The following is a 23,523-nucleotide window of genomic DNA, read 5'->3' as shown; positions in this document are numbered from 1 at the left end:
TGAGCCTTTTTCCATGCCTTTTTCTATAACAAAAAAAAAGAGACAGAATATAAAATGTGCATAAAATATGCCTCTTGAAATTGTCGTTTTGAAATATGGATGTCTTTGGAGATTTTTGCTCGATTTACGACCGAAGGATTGTTTTGAGGACAGGTGTCATTTACAGGCCTGCAATTATTTTGACTGTCAAGTAACCATTACAGCTGCAGTTAGAGCTGCTGTTGTGTGAAACGGCCACAAGGCGGCAGCAGTTCTCATTAACCAAATCTGGTTACTAGGGAAACAGAGCCTCAATGGAAGTCCTGTTCTAGGTTGCAAATTAGAATGGAATGGGCCAGGAAAAAGCCCCTTATGTTTATATCTCACTAAATATTGTTCTTTTTTTACATTTAATTTTCATTGTTTATCACAGCAAGTGTGATTACAATGTTTTGCTTGTTTTAGGTGTGCAAGATGTGGTTGTTTTCCACATATACATATCTCTTTTCTTCTTTGGATCCTTTTCCCATTTTAGGTTATGACACAATGTTGAGTAGTCTTCTCTTGGTATCCTTTAGGTCTTTGGTGATTATATACTTCACCTGTGTTTGTATATCTCTGTTAACTCTGACATCCTAATGTATCCAATCCTCACACCTTTCCATTGGTGAACCATAAGTTTGTTTAATGAATCTGTTATTGCCTTTCTCTGTGGAAATATCTTCACTGGTATCAATTTTTAGGTAACACCTATAAGTGATATCACAGGATACGTGTCTTTCGCTTTCTGACTTACTACAAGTTGTGTGATTACTTCTAGACTCATCTATGGTGATGCAAATGGCATTGTGTCATTTTTTTCCTTGACTAATATTCCATCTGTACGTGGACCAGTTTTTCTTTGTCCACTCAGCTGTTGATGGACTTTTTGGTTGCTTCCATGTCTTGGTTATTGTAACACTGCTGAAATGCACGTTTGCCTGCCTGTGTCTTTCAATTATGTCTTCTTCGGTTATAGGCCCAGGAGAGGGCCTGTTGGATCATATGGTAGCAAAATGTTTACCTTGTAAAGGCGTCTCCATTCTGTTCTCATTAGTGGCTCTTACCAGGTTATGTTCCACTTAAATTTGAGGGTATGCCCTTGTCCACAACCCGTTCAGCATTTATTGTTTGTAGTTTTTCTGCTGATGTTTATTCTGACAGGTGTGAGCTGACACCTCTTTGAGGTTGGATTTGCATGCATCTCATAATCCCTTGCAATTGAACTTTCAGGCATGTCCTCTTTTTTTCAAGCTGTGAGTAGCGCTTACCTCTTCAAATGGTTTTCTTGAAGTATGTGTCACATTTTGAAATATTTTGGCCATTACCTCCCTGAAGACATTCTGAGGGCAGGTTTCATTTACAGCCCTCCAGTACTTGTGCATATGAAGTGACCATTAGCACAGGTTTTAAAGCTGCTGTTGCAGGTATCGGCCATTGGGCGGCAGCATTTCTCCTTTCCCCATTCTGGGAATTACGGAAAGAGTCCTTCCTGCCAGTGGTGTTCCTCAGTTGTATATTAGAGAGGAATGTGCCCGGACAAACCCCCAAAAGCTGATGTCTCCTTACTTACGTTTGGTTTCTAAATTGAAATTATATATTTTTTTTATTGGAGTAATATTCCATTGTGTACATGGACCACTTCTTCTTTGTGCCTTCCTCTGTTGACAGACATTTTTGTTGCTTCCAAGTGTTGGCTGTGGTAAATATTGCTGGAGTGCAGGATTGCCACCCTGTGTCTTTTTGATTCTCATCCTCTCAGGTGATAGGCCCAGCAGTGGGTATGCTTGATTGAATGGTAGCTCAATATTTACCTTATCAAGGCACCTCCTTTGTGTTTTCATTACTGGTTTTTACCATGTCCCAATTAGAAACGAGGGTGCGCATTTCTCCACAACCCCTTCAGCATTTATTGTTTGCAGAATTTTTGCTGATGGCCATTATGACTGGTGTGAGCTGATAGGTTTTTGTCATTTGGATTTGCATGTCTTTAATAATTCCTAATGTTCAGCATTTTTCCATGCTTTGTTTTCTTTCTGTTAAACAAAAACAGAAAAAAACTGTGAGTACAATAAACCACTTGAAGTGGTCTTCTGGGAAGGCTGCCCTGTTTTGAATTTTTCGTCGATTTTTGACCCCAGGATTTTTTTTGAGAACAGGTGACATTTACAGGCTTGTAATGAGTGTGAATATTTAGTGACCACTACTACTGGCTTTAAAGGTGCTGTTGGGGGAAACGGCCACAAGGCGGCAGCATTTCTCCATTCCCAAAACTGGTTTCTAGGGCAGCACAGCCTTTCTGGAAGTCAGGTTCCCAGGTTGTAAATTAGAATGGAATGTGCTAGGAAAAATCCTGTAAGTTAATATTCCATTATTTCTTGTTCGATTTTTTAGTCTTTTTAAATCGAGGTAATGTTTAGAATATTGTTTGTCCTACGTGTATACAATCTGGTTCATTTGTACATTACACACACACACATATATATATATACACACACACACACACACACACATATGTAATATATTCATGTGCAGATACTCTTCCCATGTAAATTATTGCAGAGTGCTCCATTGACCTCCCTTGCTATATGGTCGTTCTCTTTGATAAATGTATTTAGTAGGTATTTGTACACATATGGTAACCCTAATCTTAATTTTCCATACCACCCACCTTTCCATTTACATAAGAATAGTTTGTTTTCTAAGTCTGTGAGTTTCTTTCTCTGTGAAAATGCTATCATTTTTGTCAGTTGTTAGATAACGCCTTTAAGTGATATCATACTATATGTCTTTTTCTTTCTGACTTACGACATGTTCTGAGATTATATCTAGGCTCATAAATGGTGCCTCAACGAGCAGTGTTTCACTGTTTTCCATGGCTAATATTCCATTATGTACATGGACCACTTCTTCTTTATCCATTCATCCAGTGATGGACATTTTGGTTGCTTCCGTGTCTTGGCTATTGTGAAAAATCCTGCAGTGAAGCTGTTGCAGCCTGTGCCTTCTCGACTCTGGTATTTTCAGGTGAGAGTTTCAGCAGTTGACCTGCTGAATGGAATGCTAACTCAATTTTTACTTTTAAACACAGCTCCTTTCTGTGCTCACTATTGGCTCTTACCACTTTACATCTCACCAGCAGCTAGAGGGTACACAGTTCTCTAAAACCCCTTCAGCATTTATTGTTTGTAGACCTTTGGCTGATGGTAGTTGACGTGTGTGTGTTGAAATCTTTTTGTAGGCTAGATTTGCATGAGTTTAAAAATTTATGTTGTTGAGCTTTTATCCATTTTCTTTGTTTTTAGAAAAATAATGAGTAAAATTTACCTCTTCATACTATCTCCTTGAAAATTTTGCCACTTGTGAATTTTTGAGGGCAGTTGTCCTTTACTGTCCTGAGTCCTTGTGAATGTTAAGTGACCGTTAGCTGTGGTTTTAAAGCCGCTCTTGTGGGAAACGGCCACAAGGCGGCAGCATTTCTACATTTCCAACTCTGGGATTTTGGGCAACAGAGGGTTCCTGGAAATCGTGTTTGTAAGCTGCAAATTAGAGCAGAATGTGCCACGGCAAACTCCCAAGAGCTTATGTCTCCTTAATTCTTGTTTGTTTTTCACATTTAATTTTTATTTCTTATCACAGCAAATTGGATAAAAATACTGTGTTTTTTCTAGGTGTACGGAATCTGGTTCATTATATCAATGTATTGATCTATTCATCTTTGGATCCTTTCCCGTGTAGGTTATTACAGAGTGTTGAGTACACCTCTTTTAGCATTCTATAGGTATTTTGTGATTATATATTTCATATGTATTACTACATGTCTGTTAACCCCCATATCCTAATTCATACATTCCTTACCCCTTTCCACTTGGTTAAACATAATTTGGTTTTCTGAGTCTATGAGTGTCCTTCTCTTGGAAATTATTTCATGGGTATCAATTTTTAGGTAACACCTATAAGTGATGTAATAGGATATCTGTCTTTCGTTTTCTTTCTTACTTCAGGTAGGGTGATTATCTCTAGATCCTTCTATGGTGGTGCCAACAGCATTGTTCCATGCTTTTCCATGGCTAATATTCCATTGTGTACATGGACCACTTCTTCTTGGTGCATTTTTCTGTTGATGGATATTTTGGTTTCTTCCAGCTCTTGGCGATGGTACATGTTGCTGCAGTGAAGGATTGCCAGCCTGTGTCTTTTTGATTCAGGTCTACTCAGCGGATAGGCCCATCAGTGGGCCTACCAGATCACAGAGTAGCTCAAGTTTTACCTTTAAACACACCTCCATTTTGTTCTCTGTACTGGCTGTTACCAGGTTACATCCCATCAGCAGCTAGAGGGTACACAGTTCTCTAAAACCCCTTCAGCATTTATACTATGTAGACTTCTTTGCTGATGATCCTTCTGACGGCTGTGAGGTGAATGTGTTTCTAGACTGGATTTGCATGGCTTTATTAATTCCTGACGTTGAGCCTTTTTCCATGCCTTTTTCTATAACAAAAAAAAAGAGACAGAATATAAAATGTGCATAAAATATGCCTCTTGAAATTGTCGTTTTGAAATATGGATGTCTTTGGAGATTTTTGCTCGATTTACGACCGAAGGATTGTTTTGAGGACAGGTGTCATTTACAGGCCTGCAATTATTTTGACTGTCAAGTAACCATTACAGCTGCAGTTAGAGCTGCTGTTGTGTGAAACGGCCACAAGGCGGCAGCAGTTCTCATTAACCAAATCTGGTTACTAGGGAAACAGAGCCTCAATGGAAGTCCTGTTCTAGGTTGCAAATTAGAATGGAATGGGCCAGGAAAAAGCCCCTTATGTTTATATCTCACTAAATATTGTTCTTTTTTTACATTTAATTTTCATTGTTTATCACAGCAAGTGTGATTACAATGTTTTGCTTGTTTTAGGTGTGCAAGATGTGGTTGTTTTCCACATATACATATCTCTTTTCTTCTTTGGATCCTTTTCCCATTTTAGGTTATGACACAATGTTGAGTAGTCTTCTCTTGGTATCCTTTAGGTCTTTGGTGATTATATACTTCACCTGTGTTTGTATATCTCTGTTAACTCTGACATCCTAATGTATCCAATCCTCACACCTTTCCATTGGTGAACCATAAGTTTGTTTAATGAATCTGTGATTGCCTTTCTCTGTGGAAATATCTTCACTGGTATCAATTTTTAGGTAACACCTATAAGTGATATCACAGGATACGTGTCTTTCGCTTTCTGACTTACTACAAGTTGTGTGATTACTTCTAGACTCATCTATGGTGATGCAAATGGCATTGTGTCATTTTTTTCCTTGACTAATATTCCATCTGTACGTGGACCAGTTTTTCTTTGTCCACTCAGCTGTTGATGGACTTTTTGGTTGCTTCCATGTCTTGGTTATTGTAACACTGCTGAAATGCACGTTTGCCTGCCTGTGTCTTTCAATTATGTCTTCTTCGGTTATAGGCCCAGGAGAGGGCCTGTTGGATCATATGGTAGCAAAATGTTTACCTTGTAAAGGCGTCTCCATTCTGTTCTCATTAGTGGCTCTTACCAGGTTATGTTCCACTTAAATTTGAGGGTATGCCCTTGTCCACAACCCGTTCAGCATTTATTGTTTGTAGTTTTTCTGCTGATGTTTATTCTGACAGGTGTGAGCTGACACCTCTTTGAGGTTGGATTTGCATGCATCTCATAATCCCTTGCAATTGAACTTTCAGGCATGTCCTCTTTTTTTCAAGCTGTGAGTAGCGCTTACCTCTTCAAATGGTTTTCTTGAAGTATGTGTCACATTTTGAAATATTTTGGCCATTACCTCCCTGAAGACATTCTGAGGGCAGGTTTCATTTACAGCCCTCCAGTACTTGTGCATATGAAGTGACCATTAGCACAGGTTTTAAAGCTGCTGTTGCAGGTATCGGCCATTGGGCGGCAGCATTTCTCCTTTCCCCATTCTGGGAATTACGGAAAGAGTCCTTCCTGCCAGTGGTGTTCCTCAGTTGTATATTAGAGAGGAATGTGCCCGGACAAACCCCCAAAAGCTGATGTCTCCTTACTTACGTTTGGTTTCTAAATTGAAATTATATATTTTTTTTATTGGAGTAATATTCCATTGTGTACATGGACCACTTCTTCTTTGTGCCTTCCTCTGTTGACAGACATTTTTGTTGCTTCCAAGTGTTGGCTGTGGTAAATATTGCTGGAGTGCAGGATTGCCACCCTGTGTCTTTTTGATTCTCATCCTCTCAGGTGATAGGCCCAGCAGTGGGTATGCTTGATTGAATGGTAGCTCAATATTTACCTTATCAAGGCACCTCCTTTGTGTTTTCATTACTGGTTTTTACCATGTCCCAATTAGAAACGAGGGTGCGCATTTCTCCACAACCCCTTCAGCATTTATTGTTTGCAGAATTTTTGCTGATGGCCATTATGACTGGTGTGAGCTGATAGGTTTTTGTCATTTGGATTTGCATGTCTTTAATAATTCCTAATGTTCAGCATTTTTCCATGCTTTGTTTTCTTTCTGTTAAACAAAAACAGAAAAAAACTGTGAGTACAATAAACCACTTGAAGTGGTCTTCTGGGAAGGCTGCCCTGTTTTGAATTTTTCGTCGATTTTTGACCCCAGGATTTTTTTTGAGAACAGGTGACATTTACAGGCTTGTAATGAGTGTGAATATTTAGTGACCACTACTACTGGCTTTAAAGGTGCTGTTGGGGGAAACGGCCACAAGGCGGCAGCATTTCTCCATTCCCAAAACTGGTTTCTAGGGCAGCACAGCCTTTCTGGAAGTCAGGTTCCCAGGTTGTAAATTAGAATGGAATGTGCTAGGAAAAATCCTGTAAGTTAATATTCCATTATTTCTTGTTCGATTTTTTAGTCTTTTTAAATCGAGGTAATGTTTAGAATATTGTTTGTCCTACGTGTATACAATCTGGTTCATTTGTACATTACACACACACACATATATATATATACACACACACACACACACACACACATATGTAATATATTCATGTGCAGATACTCTTCCCATGTAAATTATTGCAGAGTGCTCCATTGACCTCCCTTGCTATATGGTCGTTCTCTTTGATAAATGTATTTAGTAGGTATTTGTACACATATGGTAACCCTAATCTTAATTTTCCATACCACCCACCTTTCCATTTACATAAGAATAGTTTGTTTTCTAAGTCTGTGAGTTTCTTTCTCTGTGAAAATGCTATCATTTTTGTCAGTTGTTAGATAACGCCTTTAAGTGATATCATACTATATGTCTTTTTCTTTCTGACTTACGACATGTTCTGAGATTATATCTAGGCTCATAAATGGTGCCTCAACGAGCAGTGTTTCACTGTTTTCCATGGCTAATATTCCATTATGTACATGGACCACTTCTTCTTTATCCATTCATCCAGTGATGGACATTTTGGTTGCTTCCGTGTCTTGGCTATTGTGAAAAATCCTGCAGAGAAGCTGTTGCAGCCTGTGCCTTCTCGATTCTGGTATTTTCAGGTGAGAGTTTCAGCAGTTGACCTGCTGAATGGAATGCTAACTCAATTTTTACTTTTAAACACAGCTCCTTTCTGTGCTCACTATTGGCTCTTACCACTTTACATCTCACCAGCAGCTAGAGGGTACACAGTTCTCTAAAACCCCTTCAGCATTTATTGTTTGTAGACCTTTGGCTGATGGTAGTTGACGTGTGTGTGTTGAAATCTTTTTGTAGGCTAGATTTGCATGAGTTTAAAAATTTATGTTGTTGAGCTTTTATCCATTTTCTTTGTTTTTAGAAAAATAATGAGTAAAATTTACCTCTTCATACTATCTCCTTGAAAATTTTGCCACTTGTGAATTTTTGAGGGCAGTTGTCCTTTACTGTCCTGAGTCCTTGTGAATGTTAAGTGACCGTTAGCTGTGGTTTTAAAGCCGCTCTTGTGGGAAACGGCCACAAGGCGGCAGCATTTCTACATTTCCAACTCTGGGATTTTGGGCAACAGAGGGTTCCTGGAAATCGTGTTTGTAAGCTGCAAATTAGAGCAGAATGTGCCACGGCAAACTCCCAAGAGCTTATGTCTCCTTAATTCTTGTTTGTTTTTCACATTTAATTTTTATTTCTTATCACAGCAAATTGGATAAAAATACTGTGTTTTTTCTAGGTGTACGGAATCTGGTTCATTATATCAATGTATTGATCTATTCATCTTTGGATCCTTTCCCGTGTAGGTTATTACAGAGTGTTGAGTACACCTCTTTTAGCATTCTATAGGTATTTTGTGATTATATATTTCATATGTATTACTACATGTCTGTTAACCCCCATATCCTAATTCATACATTCCTTACCCCTTTCCACTTGGTTAAACATAATTTGGTTTTCTGAGTCTATGAGTGTCCTTCTCTTGGAAATTATTTCATGGGTATCAATTTTTAGGTAACACCTATAAGTGATGTAATAGGATATCTGTCTTTCGTTTTCTTTCTTACTTCAGGTAGGGTGAGTATCTCTAGATCCTTCTATGGTGGTGCCAACAGCATTGTTCCATGCTTTTCCATGGCTAATATTCCATTGTGTACATGGACCACTTCTTCTTGGTGCATTTTTCTGTTGATGGATATTTTGGTTTCTTCCAGCTCTTGGCGATGGTACATGTTGCTGCAGTGAAGGATTGCCAGCCTGTGTCTTTTTGATTCAGGTCTACTCAGCGGATAGGCCCATCAGTGGGCCTACCAGATCACAGAGTAGCTCAAGTTTTACCTTTAAACACACCTCCATTTTGTTCTCTGTACTGGCTGTTACCAGGTTACATCCCATCAGCAGCTAGAGGGTACACAGTTCTCTAAAACCCCTTCAGCATTTATACTATGTAGACTTCTTTGCTGATGATCCTTCTGACGGCTGTGAGGTGAATGTGTTTCTAGACTGGATTTGCATGGCTTTATTAATTCCTGACGTTGAGCGTTTTTCCATGCCTTTTTCTATAACAAAAAAAAAGAGACAGAATATAAAATGTGCATAAAATATGCCTCTTGAAATTGTCGTTTTGAAATATGGATGTCTTTGGAGATTTTTGCTCGATTTACGACCGAAGGATTGTTTTGAGGACAGGTGTCATTTACAGGCCTGCAATTATTTTGACTGTCAAGTAACCATTACAGCTGCAGTTAGAGCTGCTGTTGTGTGAAACGGCCACAAGGCAGCAGCAGTTCTCATTAACCAAATCTGGTTACTAGGGAAACAGAGCCTCAATGGAAGTCCTGTTCTAGGTTGCAAATTAGAATGGAATGGGCCAGGAAAAAGCCCCTTATGTTTATATCTCACTAAATATTGTTCTTTTTTTACATTTAATTTTCATTGTTTATCACAGCAAGTGTGATTACAATGTTTTGCTTGTTTTAGGTGTGCAAGATGTGGTTGTTTTCCACATATACATATCTCTTTTCTTCTTTGGATCCTTTTCCCATTTTAGGTTATGACACAATGTTGAGTAGTCTTCTCTTGGTATCCTTTAGGTCTTTGGTGATTATATACTTCACCTGTGTTTGTATATCTCTGTTAACTCTGACATCCTAATGTATCTAATCCTCACACCTTTCCATTGGTGAACCATAAGTTTGTTTAATGAATCTGTGATTGCCTTTCTCTGTGGAAATATCTTCACTGGTATCAATTTTTAGGTAACACCTATAAGTGATATCACAGGATACGTGTCTTTCACTTTCTGACTTACTACAAGTTGTGTGATTACTTCTAGACTCATCTATGGTGATGCAAATGGCATTGTGTCATTTTTTTCCTTGGCTAATATTCCATCTGTACGTGGACCAGTTTTTCTTTGTCCACTCAGCTGTTGATGGACTTTTTGGTTGCTTCCATGTCTTGGTTATTGTAACACTGCTGAAATGCACGTTTGCCTGCCTGTGTCTTTCAATTATGTCTTCTTCGGTTATAGGCCCAGGAGAGGGCCTGTTGGATCATATGGTAGCAAAATGTTTACCTTGTAAAGGCGTCTCCATTCTGTTCTCATTAGTGGCTCTTACCAGGTTATGTTCCACTTAAATTTGAGGGTATGCCCTTGTCCACAACCCGTTCAGCATTTATTGTTTGTAGTTTTTCTGCTGATGTTTATTCTGACAGGTGTGAGCTGACACCTCTTTGAGGTTGGATTTGCATGCATCTCATAATCCCTTGCAATTGAACTTTCAGGCATGTCCTCTTTTTTTCAAGCTGTGAGTAGCGCTTACCTCTTCAAATGGTTTTCTTGAAGTATGTGTCACATTTTGAAATATTTTGGCCATTACCTCCCTGAAGACATTCTGAGGGCAGGTTTCATTTACAGCCCTCCAGTACTTGTGCATATGAAGTGACCATTAGCACAGGTTTTAAAGCTGCTGTTGCAGGTATCGGCCATTGGGCGGCAGCATTTCTCCTTTCCCCATTCTGGGAATTACGGAAAGAGTCCTTCCTGCCAGTGGTGTTCCTCAGTTGTATATTAGAGAGGAATGTGCCCGGACAAACCCCCAAAAGCTGATGTCTCCTTACTTACGTTTGGTTTCTAAATTGAAATTATATATTTTTTTTATTGGAGTAATATTCCATTGTGTACATGGACCACTTCTTCTTTGTGCCTTCCTCTGTTGACAGACATTTTTGTTGCTTCCAAGTGTTGGCTGTGGTAAATATTGCTGGAGTGCAGGATTGCCACCCTGTGTCTTTTTGATTCTCATCCTCTCAGGTGATAGGCCCAGCAGTGGGTATGCTTGATTGAATGGTAGCTCAATATTTACCTTATCAAGGCACCTCCTTTGTGTTTTCATTACTGGTTTTTACCATGTCCCAATTAGAAACGAGGGTGCGCATTTCTCCACAACCCCTTCAGCATTTATTGTTTGCAGAATTTTTGCTGATGGCCATTATGACTGGTGTGAGCTGATAGGTTTTTGTCATTTGGATTTGCATGTCTTTAATAATTCCTAATGTTCAGCATTTTTCCATGCTTTGTTTTCTTTCTGTTAAACAAAAACAGAAAAAAACTGTGAGTACAATAAACCACTTGAAGTGGTCTTCTGGGAAGGCTGCCCTGTTTTGAATTTTTCATCGATTTTTGACCCCAGGATTTTTTTTGAGAACAGGTGACATTTACAGGCTTGTAATGAGTGTGAATATTTAGTGACCACTACTACTGGCTTTAAAGGTGCTGTTGGGGGAAACGGCCACAAGGCGGCAGCATTTCTCCATTCCCAAAACTGGTTTCTAGGGCAGCACAGCCTTTCTGGAAGTCAGGTTCCCAGGTTGTAAATTAGAATGGAATGTGCTAGGAAAAATCCTGTAAGTTAATATTCCATTATTTCTTGTTCGATTTTTTAGTCTTTTTAAATCGAGGTAATGTTTAGAATATTGTTTGTCCTACGTGTATACAATCTGGTTCATTTGTACATTACACACACACACATATATATATATACACACACACACACACACACACATATGTAATATATTCATGTGCAGATACTCTTCCCATGTAAATTATTGCAGAGTGCTCCATTGACCTCCCTTGCTATATGGTCGTTCTCTTTGATAAATGTATTTAGTAGGTATTTGTACACATATGGTAACCCTAATCTTAATTTTCCATACCACCCACCTTTCCATTTACATAAGAATAGTTTGTTTTCTAAGTCTGTGAGTTTCTTTCTCTGTGAAAATGCTATCATTTTTGTCAGTTGTTAGATAACGCCTTTAAGTGATATCATACTATATGTCTTTTTCTTTCTGACTTACGACATGTTCTGAGATTATATCTAGGCTCATAAATGGTGCCTCAACGAGCAGTGTTTCACTGTTTTCCATGGCTAATATTCCATTATGTACATGGACCACTTCTTCTTTATCCATTCATCCAGTGATGGACATTTTGGTTGCTTCCGTGTCTTGGCTATTGTGAAAAATCCTGCAGAGAAGCTGTTGCAGCCTGTGCCTTCTCGATTCTGGTATTTTCAGGTGAGAGTTTCAGCAGTTGACCTGCTGAATGGAATGCTAACTCAATTTTTACTTTTAAACACAGCTCCTTTCTGTGCTCACTATTGGCTCTTACCACTTTACATCTCACCAGCAGCTAGAGGGTACACAGTTCTCTAAAACCCCTTCAGCATTTATTGTTTGTAGACCTTTGGCTGATGGTAGTTGACGTGTGTGTGTTGAAATCTTTTTGTAGGCTAGATTTGCATGAGTTTAAAAATTTATGTTGTTGAGCTTTTATCCATTTTCTTTGTTTTTAGAAAAATAATGAGTAAAATTTACCTCTTCATACTATCTCCTTGAAAATTTTGCCACTTGTGAATTTTTGAGGGCAGTTGTCCTTTACTGTCCTGAGTCCTTGTGAATGTTAAGTGACCGTTAGCTGTGGTTTTAAAGCCGCTCTTGTGGGAAACGGCCACAAGGCGGCAGCATTTCTACATTTCCAACTCTGGGATTTTGGGCAACAGAGGGTTCCTGGAAATCGTGTTTGTAAGCTGCAAATTAGAGCAGAATGTGCCACGGCAAACTCCCAAGAGCTTATGTCTCCTTAATTCTTGTTTGTTTTTCACATTTAATTTTTATTTCTTATCACAGCAAATTGGATAAAAATACTGTGTTTTTTCTAGGTGTACGGAATCTGGTTCATTATATCAATGTATTGATCTATTCATCTTTGGATCCTTTCCCGTGTAGGTTATTACAGAGTGTTGAGTACACCTCTTTTAGCATTCTATAGGTATTTTGTGATTATATATTTCATATGTATTACTACATGTCTGTTAACCCCCATATCCTAATTCATACATTCCTTACCCCTTTCCACTTGGTTAAACATAATTTGGTTTTCTGAGTCTATGAGTGTCCTTCTCTTGGAAATTATTTCATGGGTATCAATTTTTAGGTAACACCTATAAGTGATGTAATAGGATATCTGTCTTTCGTTTTCTTTCTTACTTCAGGTAGGGTGATTATCTCTAGATCCTTCTATGGTGGTGCCAACAGCATTGTTCCATGCTTTTCCATGGCTAATATTCCATTGTGTACATGGACCACTTCTTCTTGGTGCATTTTTCTGTTGATGGATATTTTGGTTTCTTCCAGCTCTTGGCGATGGTACATGTTGCTGCAGTGAAGGATTGCCAGCCTGTGTCTTTTTGATTCAGGTCTACTCAGCGGATAGGCCCATCAGTGGGCCTACCAGATCACAGAGTAGCTCAAGTTTTACCTTTAAACACACCTCCATTTTGTTCTCTGTACTGGCTGTTACCAGGTTACATCCCATCAGCAGCTAGAGGGTACACAGTTCTCTAAAACCCCTTCAGCATTTATACTATGTAGACTTCTTTGCTGATGATCCTTCTGACGGCTGTGAGGTGAATGTGTTTCTAGACTGGATTTGCATGGCTTTATTAATTCCTGACGTTGAGCCTTTTTCCATGCCTTTTTCTATAACAAAAAAAAAAGAGACAGAATATAAAATGTGCATAAAATATGCCTCTTGAAATTGTCGTTTTGAAATATGGATGTCTTTGGAGATTTTTGCTCGATTTACGACCGAAGGATTGTTTTGAGGACAGGTGTCATTTACAGGCCTGCAATTATTTTGACTGTCAAGTAACCATTACAGCTGCAGTTAGAGCTGCTGTTGTGTGAAACGGCCACAAGGCGGCAGCAGTTCTCATTAACCAAATCTGGTTACTAGGGAAACAGAGCCTCAATGGAAGTCCTGTTCTAGGTTGCAAATTAGAATGGAATGGGCCAGGAAAAAGCCCCTTATGTTTATATCTCACTAAATATTGTTCTTTTTTTACATTTAATTTTCATTGTTTATCACAGCAAGTGTGATTACAATGTTTTGCTTGTTTTAGGTGTGCAAGATGTGGTTGTTTTCCACATATACATATCTCTTTTCTTCTTTGGATCCTTTTCCCATTTTAGGTTATGACACAATGTTGAGTAGTCTTCTCTTGGTATCCTTTAGGTCTTTGGTGATTATATACTTCACCTGTGTTTGTATATCTCTGTTAACTCTGACATCCTAATGTATCCAATCCTCACACCTTTCCATTGGTGAACCATAAGTTTGTTTAATGAATCTGTGATTGCCTTTCTCTGTGGAAATATCTTCACTGGTATCAATTTTTAGGTAACACCTATAAGTGATATCACAGGATACGTGTCTTTCGCTTTCTGACTTACTACAAGTTGTGTGATTACTTCTAGACTCATCTATGGTGATGCAAATGGCATTGTGTCATTTTTTTCCTTGACTAATATTCCATCTGTACGTGGACCAGTTTTTCTTTGTCCACTCAGCTGTTGATGGACTTTTTGGTTGCTTCCATGTCTTGGTTATTGTAACACTGCTGAAATGCACGTTTGCCTGCCTGTGTCTTTCAATTATGTCTTCTTCGGTTATAGGCCCAGGAGAGGGCCTGTTGGATCATATGGTAGCAAAATGTTTACCTTGTAAAGGCGTCTCCATTCTGTTCTCATTAGTGGCTCTTACCAGGTTATGTTCCACTTAAATTTGAGGGTATGCCCTTGTCCACAACCCGTTCAGCATTTATTGTTTGTAGTTTTTCTGCTGATGTTTATTCTGACAGGTGTGAGCTGACACCTCTTTGAGGTTGGATTTGCATGCATCTCATAATCCCTTGCAATTGAACTTTCAGGCATGTCCTCTTTTTTTCAAGCTGTGAGTAGCGCTTACCTCTTCAAATGGTTTTCTTGAAGTATGTGTCACATTTTGAAATATTTTGGCCATTACCTCCCTGAAGACATTCTGAGGGCAGGTTTCATTTACAGCCCTCCAGTACTTGTGCATATGAAGTGACCATTAGCACAGGTTTTAAAGCTGCTGTTGCAGGTATCGGCCATTGGGCGGCAGCATTTCTCCTTTCCCCATTCTGGGAATTACGGAAAGAGTCCTTCCTGCCAGTGGTGTTCCTCAGTTGTATATTAGAGAGGAATGTGCCCGGACAAACCCCCAAAAGCTGATGTCTCCTTACTTACGTTTGGTTTCTAAATTGAAATTATATATTTTTTTTATTGGAGTAATATTCCATTGTGTACATGGACCACTTCTTCTTTGTGCCTTCCTCTGTTGACAGACATTTTTGTTGCTTCCAAGTGTTGGCTGTGGTAAATATTGCTGGAGTGCAGGATTGCCACCCTGTGTCTTTTTGATTCTCATCCTCTCAGGTGATAGGCCCAGCAGTGGGTATGCTTGATTGAATGGTAGCTCAATACTTACCTTATCAAGGCACCTCCTTTGTGTTTTCATTACTGGTTTTTACCATGTCCCAATTAGAAACGAGGGTGCGCATTTCTCCACAACCCCTTCAGCATTTATTGTTTGCAGAATTTTTGCTGATGGCCATTATGACTGGTGTGAGCTGATAGGTTTTTGTCATTTGGATTTGCATGTCTTTAATAATTCCTAATGTTCAGCATTTTTCCATGCTTTGTTTTCTTTCTGTTAAACAAAAACAGAAAAAAACTGTGAGTACAATAAACCACTTGAAGTGGTCTTCTGGGAAGGCTGCCCTGTTTTGAATTTTTCGTCGATTTTTGACCCCAGGATTTTTTTTGAGAACAGGTGACATTTACAGGCTTGTAATGAGTGTGAATATTTAGTGACCACTACTACTGGCTTTAAAGGTGCTGTTGGGGGAAACGGCCACAAGGCGGCAGCATTTCTCCATTCCCAAAACTGGTTTCTAGGGCAGCACAGCCTTTCTGGAAGTCAGGTTCCCAGGTTGTAAATTAGAATGGAATGTGCTAAGAAAAATCCTGTAAGTTAATATTCCATTATTTCTTGTTCGATTTTTTAGTCTTTTTAAATCGAGGTAATGTTTAGAATATTGTTTGTCCTACGTGTATACAATCTGGTTCATTTGTACATTACACACACACACATATATATATACACACACACACACACACACACACACATATGTAATATATTCATGTGCAGATACTCTTCCCATGTAAATTATTGCAGAGTGCTCCATTGACCTCCCTTGCTATATGGTCGTTCTCTTTGATAAATGTATTTAGTAGGTATTTGTACACATATGGTAACCCTAATCTTAATTTTCCATACCACCCACCTTTCCATTTACATAAGAATAGTTTGTTTTCTAAGTCTGTGAGTTTCTTTCTCTGTGAAAATGCTATCATTTTTGTCAGTTGTTAGATAACGCCTTTAAGTGATATCATACTATATGTCTTTTTCTTTCTGACTTACGGCATGTTCTGAGATTATATCTAGGCTCATAAATGGTGCCTCAACGAGCAGTGTTTCACTGTTTTCCATGGCTAATATTCCATTATGTACATGGACCACTTCTTCTTTATCCATTCATCCAGTGATGGACATTTTGGTTGCTTCCGTGTCTTGGCTATTGTGAAAAATCCTGCAGTGAAGCTGTTGCAGCCTGTGCCTTCTCGACTCTGGTATTTTCAGGTGAGAGTTTCAGCAGTTGACCTGCTGAATGGAATGCTAACTCAATTTTTACTTTTAAACACAGCTCCTTTCTGTGCTCACTATTGGCTCTTACCACTTTACATCTCACCAGCAGCTAGAGGGTACACAGTTCTCTAAAACCCCTTCAGCATTTATTGTTTGTAGACCTTTGGCTGATGGTAGTTGACGTGTGTGTGTTGAAATCTTTTTGTAGGTTAGATTTGCATGAGTTTAAAAATTTATGTTGTTGAGCTTTTATCCATTTTCTTTGTTTTTAGAAAAATAATGAGTAAAATTTACCTCTTCATACTATCTCCTTGAAAATTTTGCCACTTGTGAATTTTTGAGGGCAGTTGTCCTTTACTGTCCTGAGTCCTTGTGAATGTTAAGTGACCGTTAGCTGTGGTTTTAAAGCCGCTCTTGTGGGAAACGGCCACAAGGCGGCAGCATTTCTACATTTCCAACTCTGGGATTTTGGGCAACAGAGGGTTCCTGGAAATCGTGTTTGTAAGCTGCAAATTAGAGCAGAATGTGCCACGGCAAACTCCCAAGAGCTTATGTCTCCTTAATTCTTGTTTGTTTTTCACATTTAATTTTTATTTCTTATCACAGCAAATTGGATAAAAATACTGTGTTTTTTCTAGGTGTACGGAATCTGGTTCATTATATCAATGTATTGATCTATTCATCTTTGGATCCTTTCCCGTGTAGGTTATTACAGAGTGTTGAGTACACCTCTTTTAGCATTCTATAGGTATTTTGTGATTATATATTTCATATGTATTACTACATGTCTGTTAACCCCCATATCCTAATTCATACATTCCTTACCCCTTTCCACTTGGTTAAACATAATTTGGTTTTCTGAGTCTATGAGTGTCCTTCTCTTGGAAATTATTTCATGGGTATCAATTTTTAGGTAACACCTATAAGTGATGTAATAGGATATTTGTCTTTCGTTTTCTTTCTTACTTCAGGTAGGGTGATTATCTCTAGATCCTTCTATGGTGGTGCCAACAGCATTGTTCCATGCTTTTCCATGGCTAATATTCCATTGTGTACATGGACCACTTCTTCTTGGTGCATTTTTCTGTTGATGGATATTTTGGTTTCTTCCAGCTCTTGGCGATGGTACATGTTGCTGCAGTGAAGGATTGCCAGCCTGTGTCTTTTTGATTCAGGTCTACTCAGCGGATAGGCCCATCAGTGGGCCTACCAGATCACAGAGTAGCTCAAGTTTTACCTTTAAACACACCTCCATTTTGTTCTCTGTACTGGCTGTTACCAGGTTACATCCCATCAGCAGCTAGAGGGTACACAGTTCTCTAAAACCCCTTCAGCATTTATACTATGTAGACTTCTTTGCTGATGATCCTTCTGACGGCTGTGAGGTGAATGTGTTTCTAGACTGGATTTGCATGGCTTTATTAATTCCTGACGTTGAGCCTTTTTCCATGCCTTTTTCTATAACAAAAAAAAAGAGACAGAATATAAAATGTGCATAAAATATGCCTCTTGAAATTGTCGTTTTGAAATATGGATGTCTTTGGAGATTTTTGCTCGATTTACGACCGAAGGATTGTTTTGAGGACAGGTGTCATTTACAGGCCTGCAATTATTTTGACTGTCAAGTAACCATTACAGCTGCAGTTAGAGCTGCTGTTGTGTGAAACGGCCACAAGGCGGCAGCAGTTCTCATTAACCAAATCTGGTTACTAGGGAAACAGAGCCTCAATGGAAGTCCTGTTCTAGGTTGCAAATTAGAATGGAATGGGCCAGGAAAAAGCCCCTTATGTTTATATCTCACTAAATATTGTTCTTTTTTTACATTTAATTTTCATTGTTTATCACAGCAAGTGTGATTACAATGTTTTGCTTGTTTTAGGTGTGCAAGATGTGGTTGTTTTCCACATATACATATCTCTTTTCTTCTTTGGATCCTTTTCCCATTTTAGGTTATGACACAATGTTGAGTAGTCTTCTCTTGGTATCCTTTAGGTCTTTGGTGATTATATACTTCACCTGTGTTTGTATATCTCTGTTAACTCTGACATCCTAATGTATCCAATCCTCACACCTTTCCATTGGTGAACCATAAGTTTGTTTAATGAATCTGTGATTGCCTTTCTCTGTGGAAATATCTTCACTGGTATCAATTTTTAGGTAACACCTATAAGTGATATCACAGGATACGTGTCTTTCGTTTTCTGACTTACTACAAGTTGTGTGATTACTTCTAGACTCATCTATGGTGATGCAAATGGCATTGTGTCATTTTTTTTCCTTGGCTAATATTCCATCTGTACGTGGACCAGTTTTTCTTTGTCCACTCAGCTGTTGATGGACTTTTTGGTTGCTTCCATGTCTTGGTTATTGTAACACTGCTGAAATGCACGTTTGCCTGCCTGTGTCTTTCAATTATGTCTTCTTCGGTTATAGGCCCAGGAGAGGGCCTGTTGGATCATATGGTAGCAAAATGTTTACCTTGTAAAGGCGTCTCCATTCTGTTCTCATTAGTGGCTCTTACCAGGTTATGTTCCACTTAAATTTGAGGGTATGCCCTTGTCCACAACCCGTTCAGCATTTATTGTTTGTAGTTTTTCTGCTGCTGTTTATTCTGACAGGTGTGAGCTGACACCTCTTTGAGGTTGGATTTGCATGCATCTCATAATCCCTTGAAATTGAACTTTCAGGCATGTCCTCTTTTTTTCAAGCTGTGAGTAGCGCTTACCTCTTCAAATGGTTTTCTTGAAGTATGTGTCACATTTTGAAATATTTTGGCCATTACCTCCCTGAAGACATTCTGAGGGCAGGTTTCATTTACAGCCCTCCAGTACTTGTGCATATGAAGTGACCATTAGCACAGGTTTTAAAGCTGCTGTTGCAGGTATCGGCCATTGGGCGGCAGCATTTCTCCTTTCCCCATTCTGGGAATTACGGAAAGAGTCCTTCCTGCCAGTGGTGTTCCTCAGTTGTATATTAGAGAGGAATGTGCCCGGACAAACCCCCAAAAGCTGATGTCTCCTTACTTACGTTTGGTTTCTAAATTGAAATTATATATTTTTTTTATTGGAGTAATATTCCATTGTGTACATGGACCACTTCTTCTTTGTGCCTTCCTCTGTTGACAGACATTTTTGTTGCTTCCAAGTGTTGGCTGTGGTAAATATTGCTGGAGTGCAGGATTGCCACCCTGTGTCTTTTTGATTCTCATCCTCTCAGGTGATAGGCCCAGCAGTGGGTATGCTTGATTGAATGGTAGCTCAATATTTACCTTATCAAGGCACCTCCTTTGTGTTTTCATTACTGGTTTTTACCATGTCCCAATTAGAAACGAGGGTGCGCATTTCTCCACAACCCCTTCAGCATTTATTGTTTGCAGAATTTTTGCTGATGGCCATTATGACTGGTGTGAGCTGATAGGTTTTTGTCATTTGGATTTGCATGTCTTTAATAATTCCTAATGTTCAGCATTTTTCCATGCTTTGTTTTCTTTCTGTTAAACAAAAACAGAAAAAAACTGTGAGTACAATAAACCACTTGAAGTGGTCTTCTGGGAAGGCTGCCCTGTTTTGAATTTTTCGTCGATTTTTGACCCCAGGATTTTTTTTGAGAACAGGTGACATTTACAGGCTTTAATGAGTGTGAATATTTAGTGACCACTACTACTGGCTTTAAAGGTGCTGTTGGGGGAAACGGCCACAAGGCGGCAGCATTTCTCCATTCCCAAAACTGGTTTCCAGGGCAGCACAGCCTTTCTGGAAGTCAGGTTCCCAGGTTGTAAATTAGAATGGAATGTGCTAGGAAAAAACCTGTACGTTAATATTCCATTATTTCTTGTTCGATTTTTTAGTCTTTTTAAATCGAGGTAATGTTTAGAATATTGTTTGTCCTACGTGTATACAATCTGGTTCATTTGTACATTACACACACACATATATATATACACACACACACACACACACACACACACACACATATGTAATATATTCATGTGCAGATACTCTTCCCATGTAAATTATTGCAGAGTGCTCCATTGACCTCCCTTGTTATCTGGTCGTTCTCTTTGATAAATGTATTTAGTAGGTATTTGTACACATATGGTAACCCTAATCTTAATTTTCCATACCACCCACCTTTCCATTTACATAAGAATAGTTTGTTTTCTAAGTCTGTGAGTTTCTTTCTCTGTGAAAATGCTATCATTTTTGTCAGTTGTTAGATAACGCCTTTAAGTGATATCGTACTATATGTCTTTTTCTTTCTGACTTACGACATGTTCTGAGATTATATCTAGGCTCATAAATGGTGCCTCAACGAGCAGTGTTTCACTGTTTTCCATGGCTAATATTCCATTATGTACATGGACCACTTCTCCTTTATCCATTCATCCATTGATGGACATTTTGGTTGCTTCCGTGTCTTGGCTATTGTGAAAAATCCTGCAGAGAAGCTGTTGCAGCCTGTGCCTTCTCGATTCTGGTATTTTCAGGTGAGAGTTTCAGCAGTTGACCTGCTGAATGGAATGCTAACTCAATTTTTACTTTTAAACACAGCTCCTTTCTGTGCTCACTATTGGCTCTTACCACTTTACATCTCACCAGCAGCTAGAGGGTACACAGTTCTCTAAAACCCCTTCAGCATTTATTGTTTGTAGACCTTTGGCTGATGGTAGTTGACGTGTGTGTGTTGAAATCTTTTTGTAGGCTAGATTTGCATGAGTTTAAAAATTTATGTTGTTGAGCTTTTATCCATTTTCTTTGTTTTTAGAAAAATAATGAGTAAAATTTACCTCTTCATACTATCTCCTTGAAAATTTTGCCACTTGTGAATTTTTGAGGGCAGTTGTCCTTTACTGTCCTGAGTCCTTGTGAATGTTAAGTGACCGTTAGCTGTGGTTTTAAAGCCGCTCTTGTGGGAAACGGCCACAAGGCGGCAGCATTTCTACATTTCCAACTCTGGGATTTTGGGCAACAGAGGGTTCCTGGAAATCGTGTTTGTAAGCTGCAAATTAGAGCAGAATGTGCCACGGCAAACTCCCAAGAGCTTATGTCTCCTTAATTCTTGTTTGTTTTTCACATTTAATTTTTATTTCTTATCACAGCAAATTGGATAAAAATACTGTGTTTTTTCTAGGTGTACGGAATCTGGTTCATTATATCAATGTATTGATCTATTCATCTTTGGATCCTTTCCCGTGTAGGTTATTACAGAGTGTTGAGTACACCTCTTTTAGCATTCTATAGGTATTTTGTGATTATATATTTCATATGTATTACTACATGTCTGTTAACCCCCATATCCTAATTCATACATTCCTTACCCCTTTCCACTTGGTTAAACATAATTTGGTTTTCTGAGTCTATGAGTGTCCTTCTCTTGGAAATTATTTCATGGGTATCAATTTTTAGGTAACACCTATAAGTGATGTAATAGGATATCTGTCTTTCGTTTTCTTTCTTACTTCAGGTAGGGTGATTATCTCTAGATCTTTCTATGGTGGTGCCAACAGCATTGTTCCATGCTTTTCCATGGCTAATATTCCATTGTGTACATGGACCACTTCTTCTTGGTGCATTTTTCTGTTGATGGATATTTTGGTTTCTTCCAGCTCTTGGCGATGGTACATGTTGCTGCAGTGAAGGATTGCCAGCCTGTGTCTTTTTGATTCAGGTCTACTCAGCGGATAGGCCCATCAGTGGGCCTACCAGATCACAGAGTAGCTCAAGTTTTACCTTTAAACACACCTCCATTTTGTTCTCTGTACTGGCTGTTACCAGGTTACATCCCATCAGCAGCTAGAGGGTACACAGTTCTCTAAAACCCCTTCAGCATTTATACTATGTAGACTTCTTTGCTGATGATCCTTCTGACGGCTGTGAGGTGAATGTGTTTCTAGACTGGATTTGCATGGCTTTATTAATTCCTGACGTTGAGCCTTTTTCCATGCCTTTTTCTATAACAAAAAAAAAAGAGACAGAATATAAAATGTGCATAAAATATGCCTCTTGAAATTGTCGTTTTGAAATATGGATGTCTTTGGAGATTTTTGCTCGATTTACGACCGAAGGATTGTTTTGAGGACAGGTGTCATTTACAGGCCTGCAATTATTTTGACTGTCAAGTAACCATTACAGCTGCAGTTAGAGCTGCTGTTGTGTGAAACGGCCACAAGGCGGCAGCAGTTCTCATTAACCAAATCTGGTTACTAGGGAAACAGAGCCTCAATGGAAGTCCTGTTCTAGGTTGCAAATTAGAATGGAATGGGCCAGGAAAAAGCCCCTTATGTTTATATCTCACTAAATATTGTTCTTTTTTTACATTTAATTTTCATTGTTTATCACAGCAAGTGTGATTACAATGTTTTGCTTGTTTTAGGTGTGCAAGATGTGGTTGTTTTCCACATATACATATCTCTTTTCTTCTTTGGATCCTTTTCCCATTTTAGGTTATGACACAATGTTGAGTAGTCTTCTCTTGGTATCCTTTAGGTCTTTGGTGATTATATACTTCACCTGTGTTTGTATATCTCTGTTAACTCTGACATCCTAATGTATCCAATCCTCACACCTTTCCATTGGTGAACCATAAGTTTGTTTAATGAATCTGTGATTGCCTTTCTCTGTGGAAATATCTTCACTGGTATCAATTTTTAGGTAACACCTATAAGTGATATCACAGGATACGTGTCTTTCGCTTTCTGACTTACTACAAGTTGTGTGATTACTTCTAGACTCATCTATGGTGATGCAAATGGCATTGTGTCATTTTTTTCCTTGACTAATATTCCATCTGTACGTGGACCAGTTTTTCTTTGTCCACTCAGCTGTTGATGGACTTTTTGGTTGCTTCCATGTCTTGGTTATTGTAACACTGCTGAAATGCACGTTTGCCTGCCTGTGTCTTTCAATTATGTCTTCTTCGGTTATAGGCCCAGGAGAGGGCCTGTTGGATCATATGGTAGCAAAATGTTTACCTTGTAAAGGCGTCTCCATTCTGTTCTCATTAGTGGCTC

Source organism: Leucopleurus acutus, assembly GCF_964270905.1.
Source record: "Leucopleurus acutus genome assembly, chromosome: 4".
NCBI lineage: Eukaryota > Metazoa > Chordata > Mammalia > Artiodactyla > Delphinidae > Leucopleurus > Leucopleurus acutus.
The sequence above is the reverse complement of the archived record's forward strand: the minus strand, read 5'-3'. Positions refer to the sequence as shown.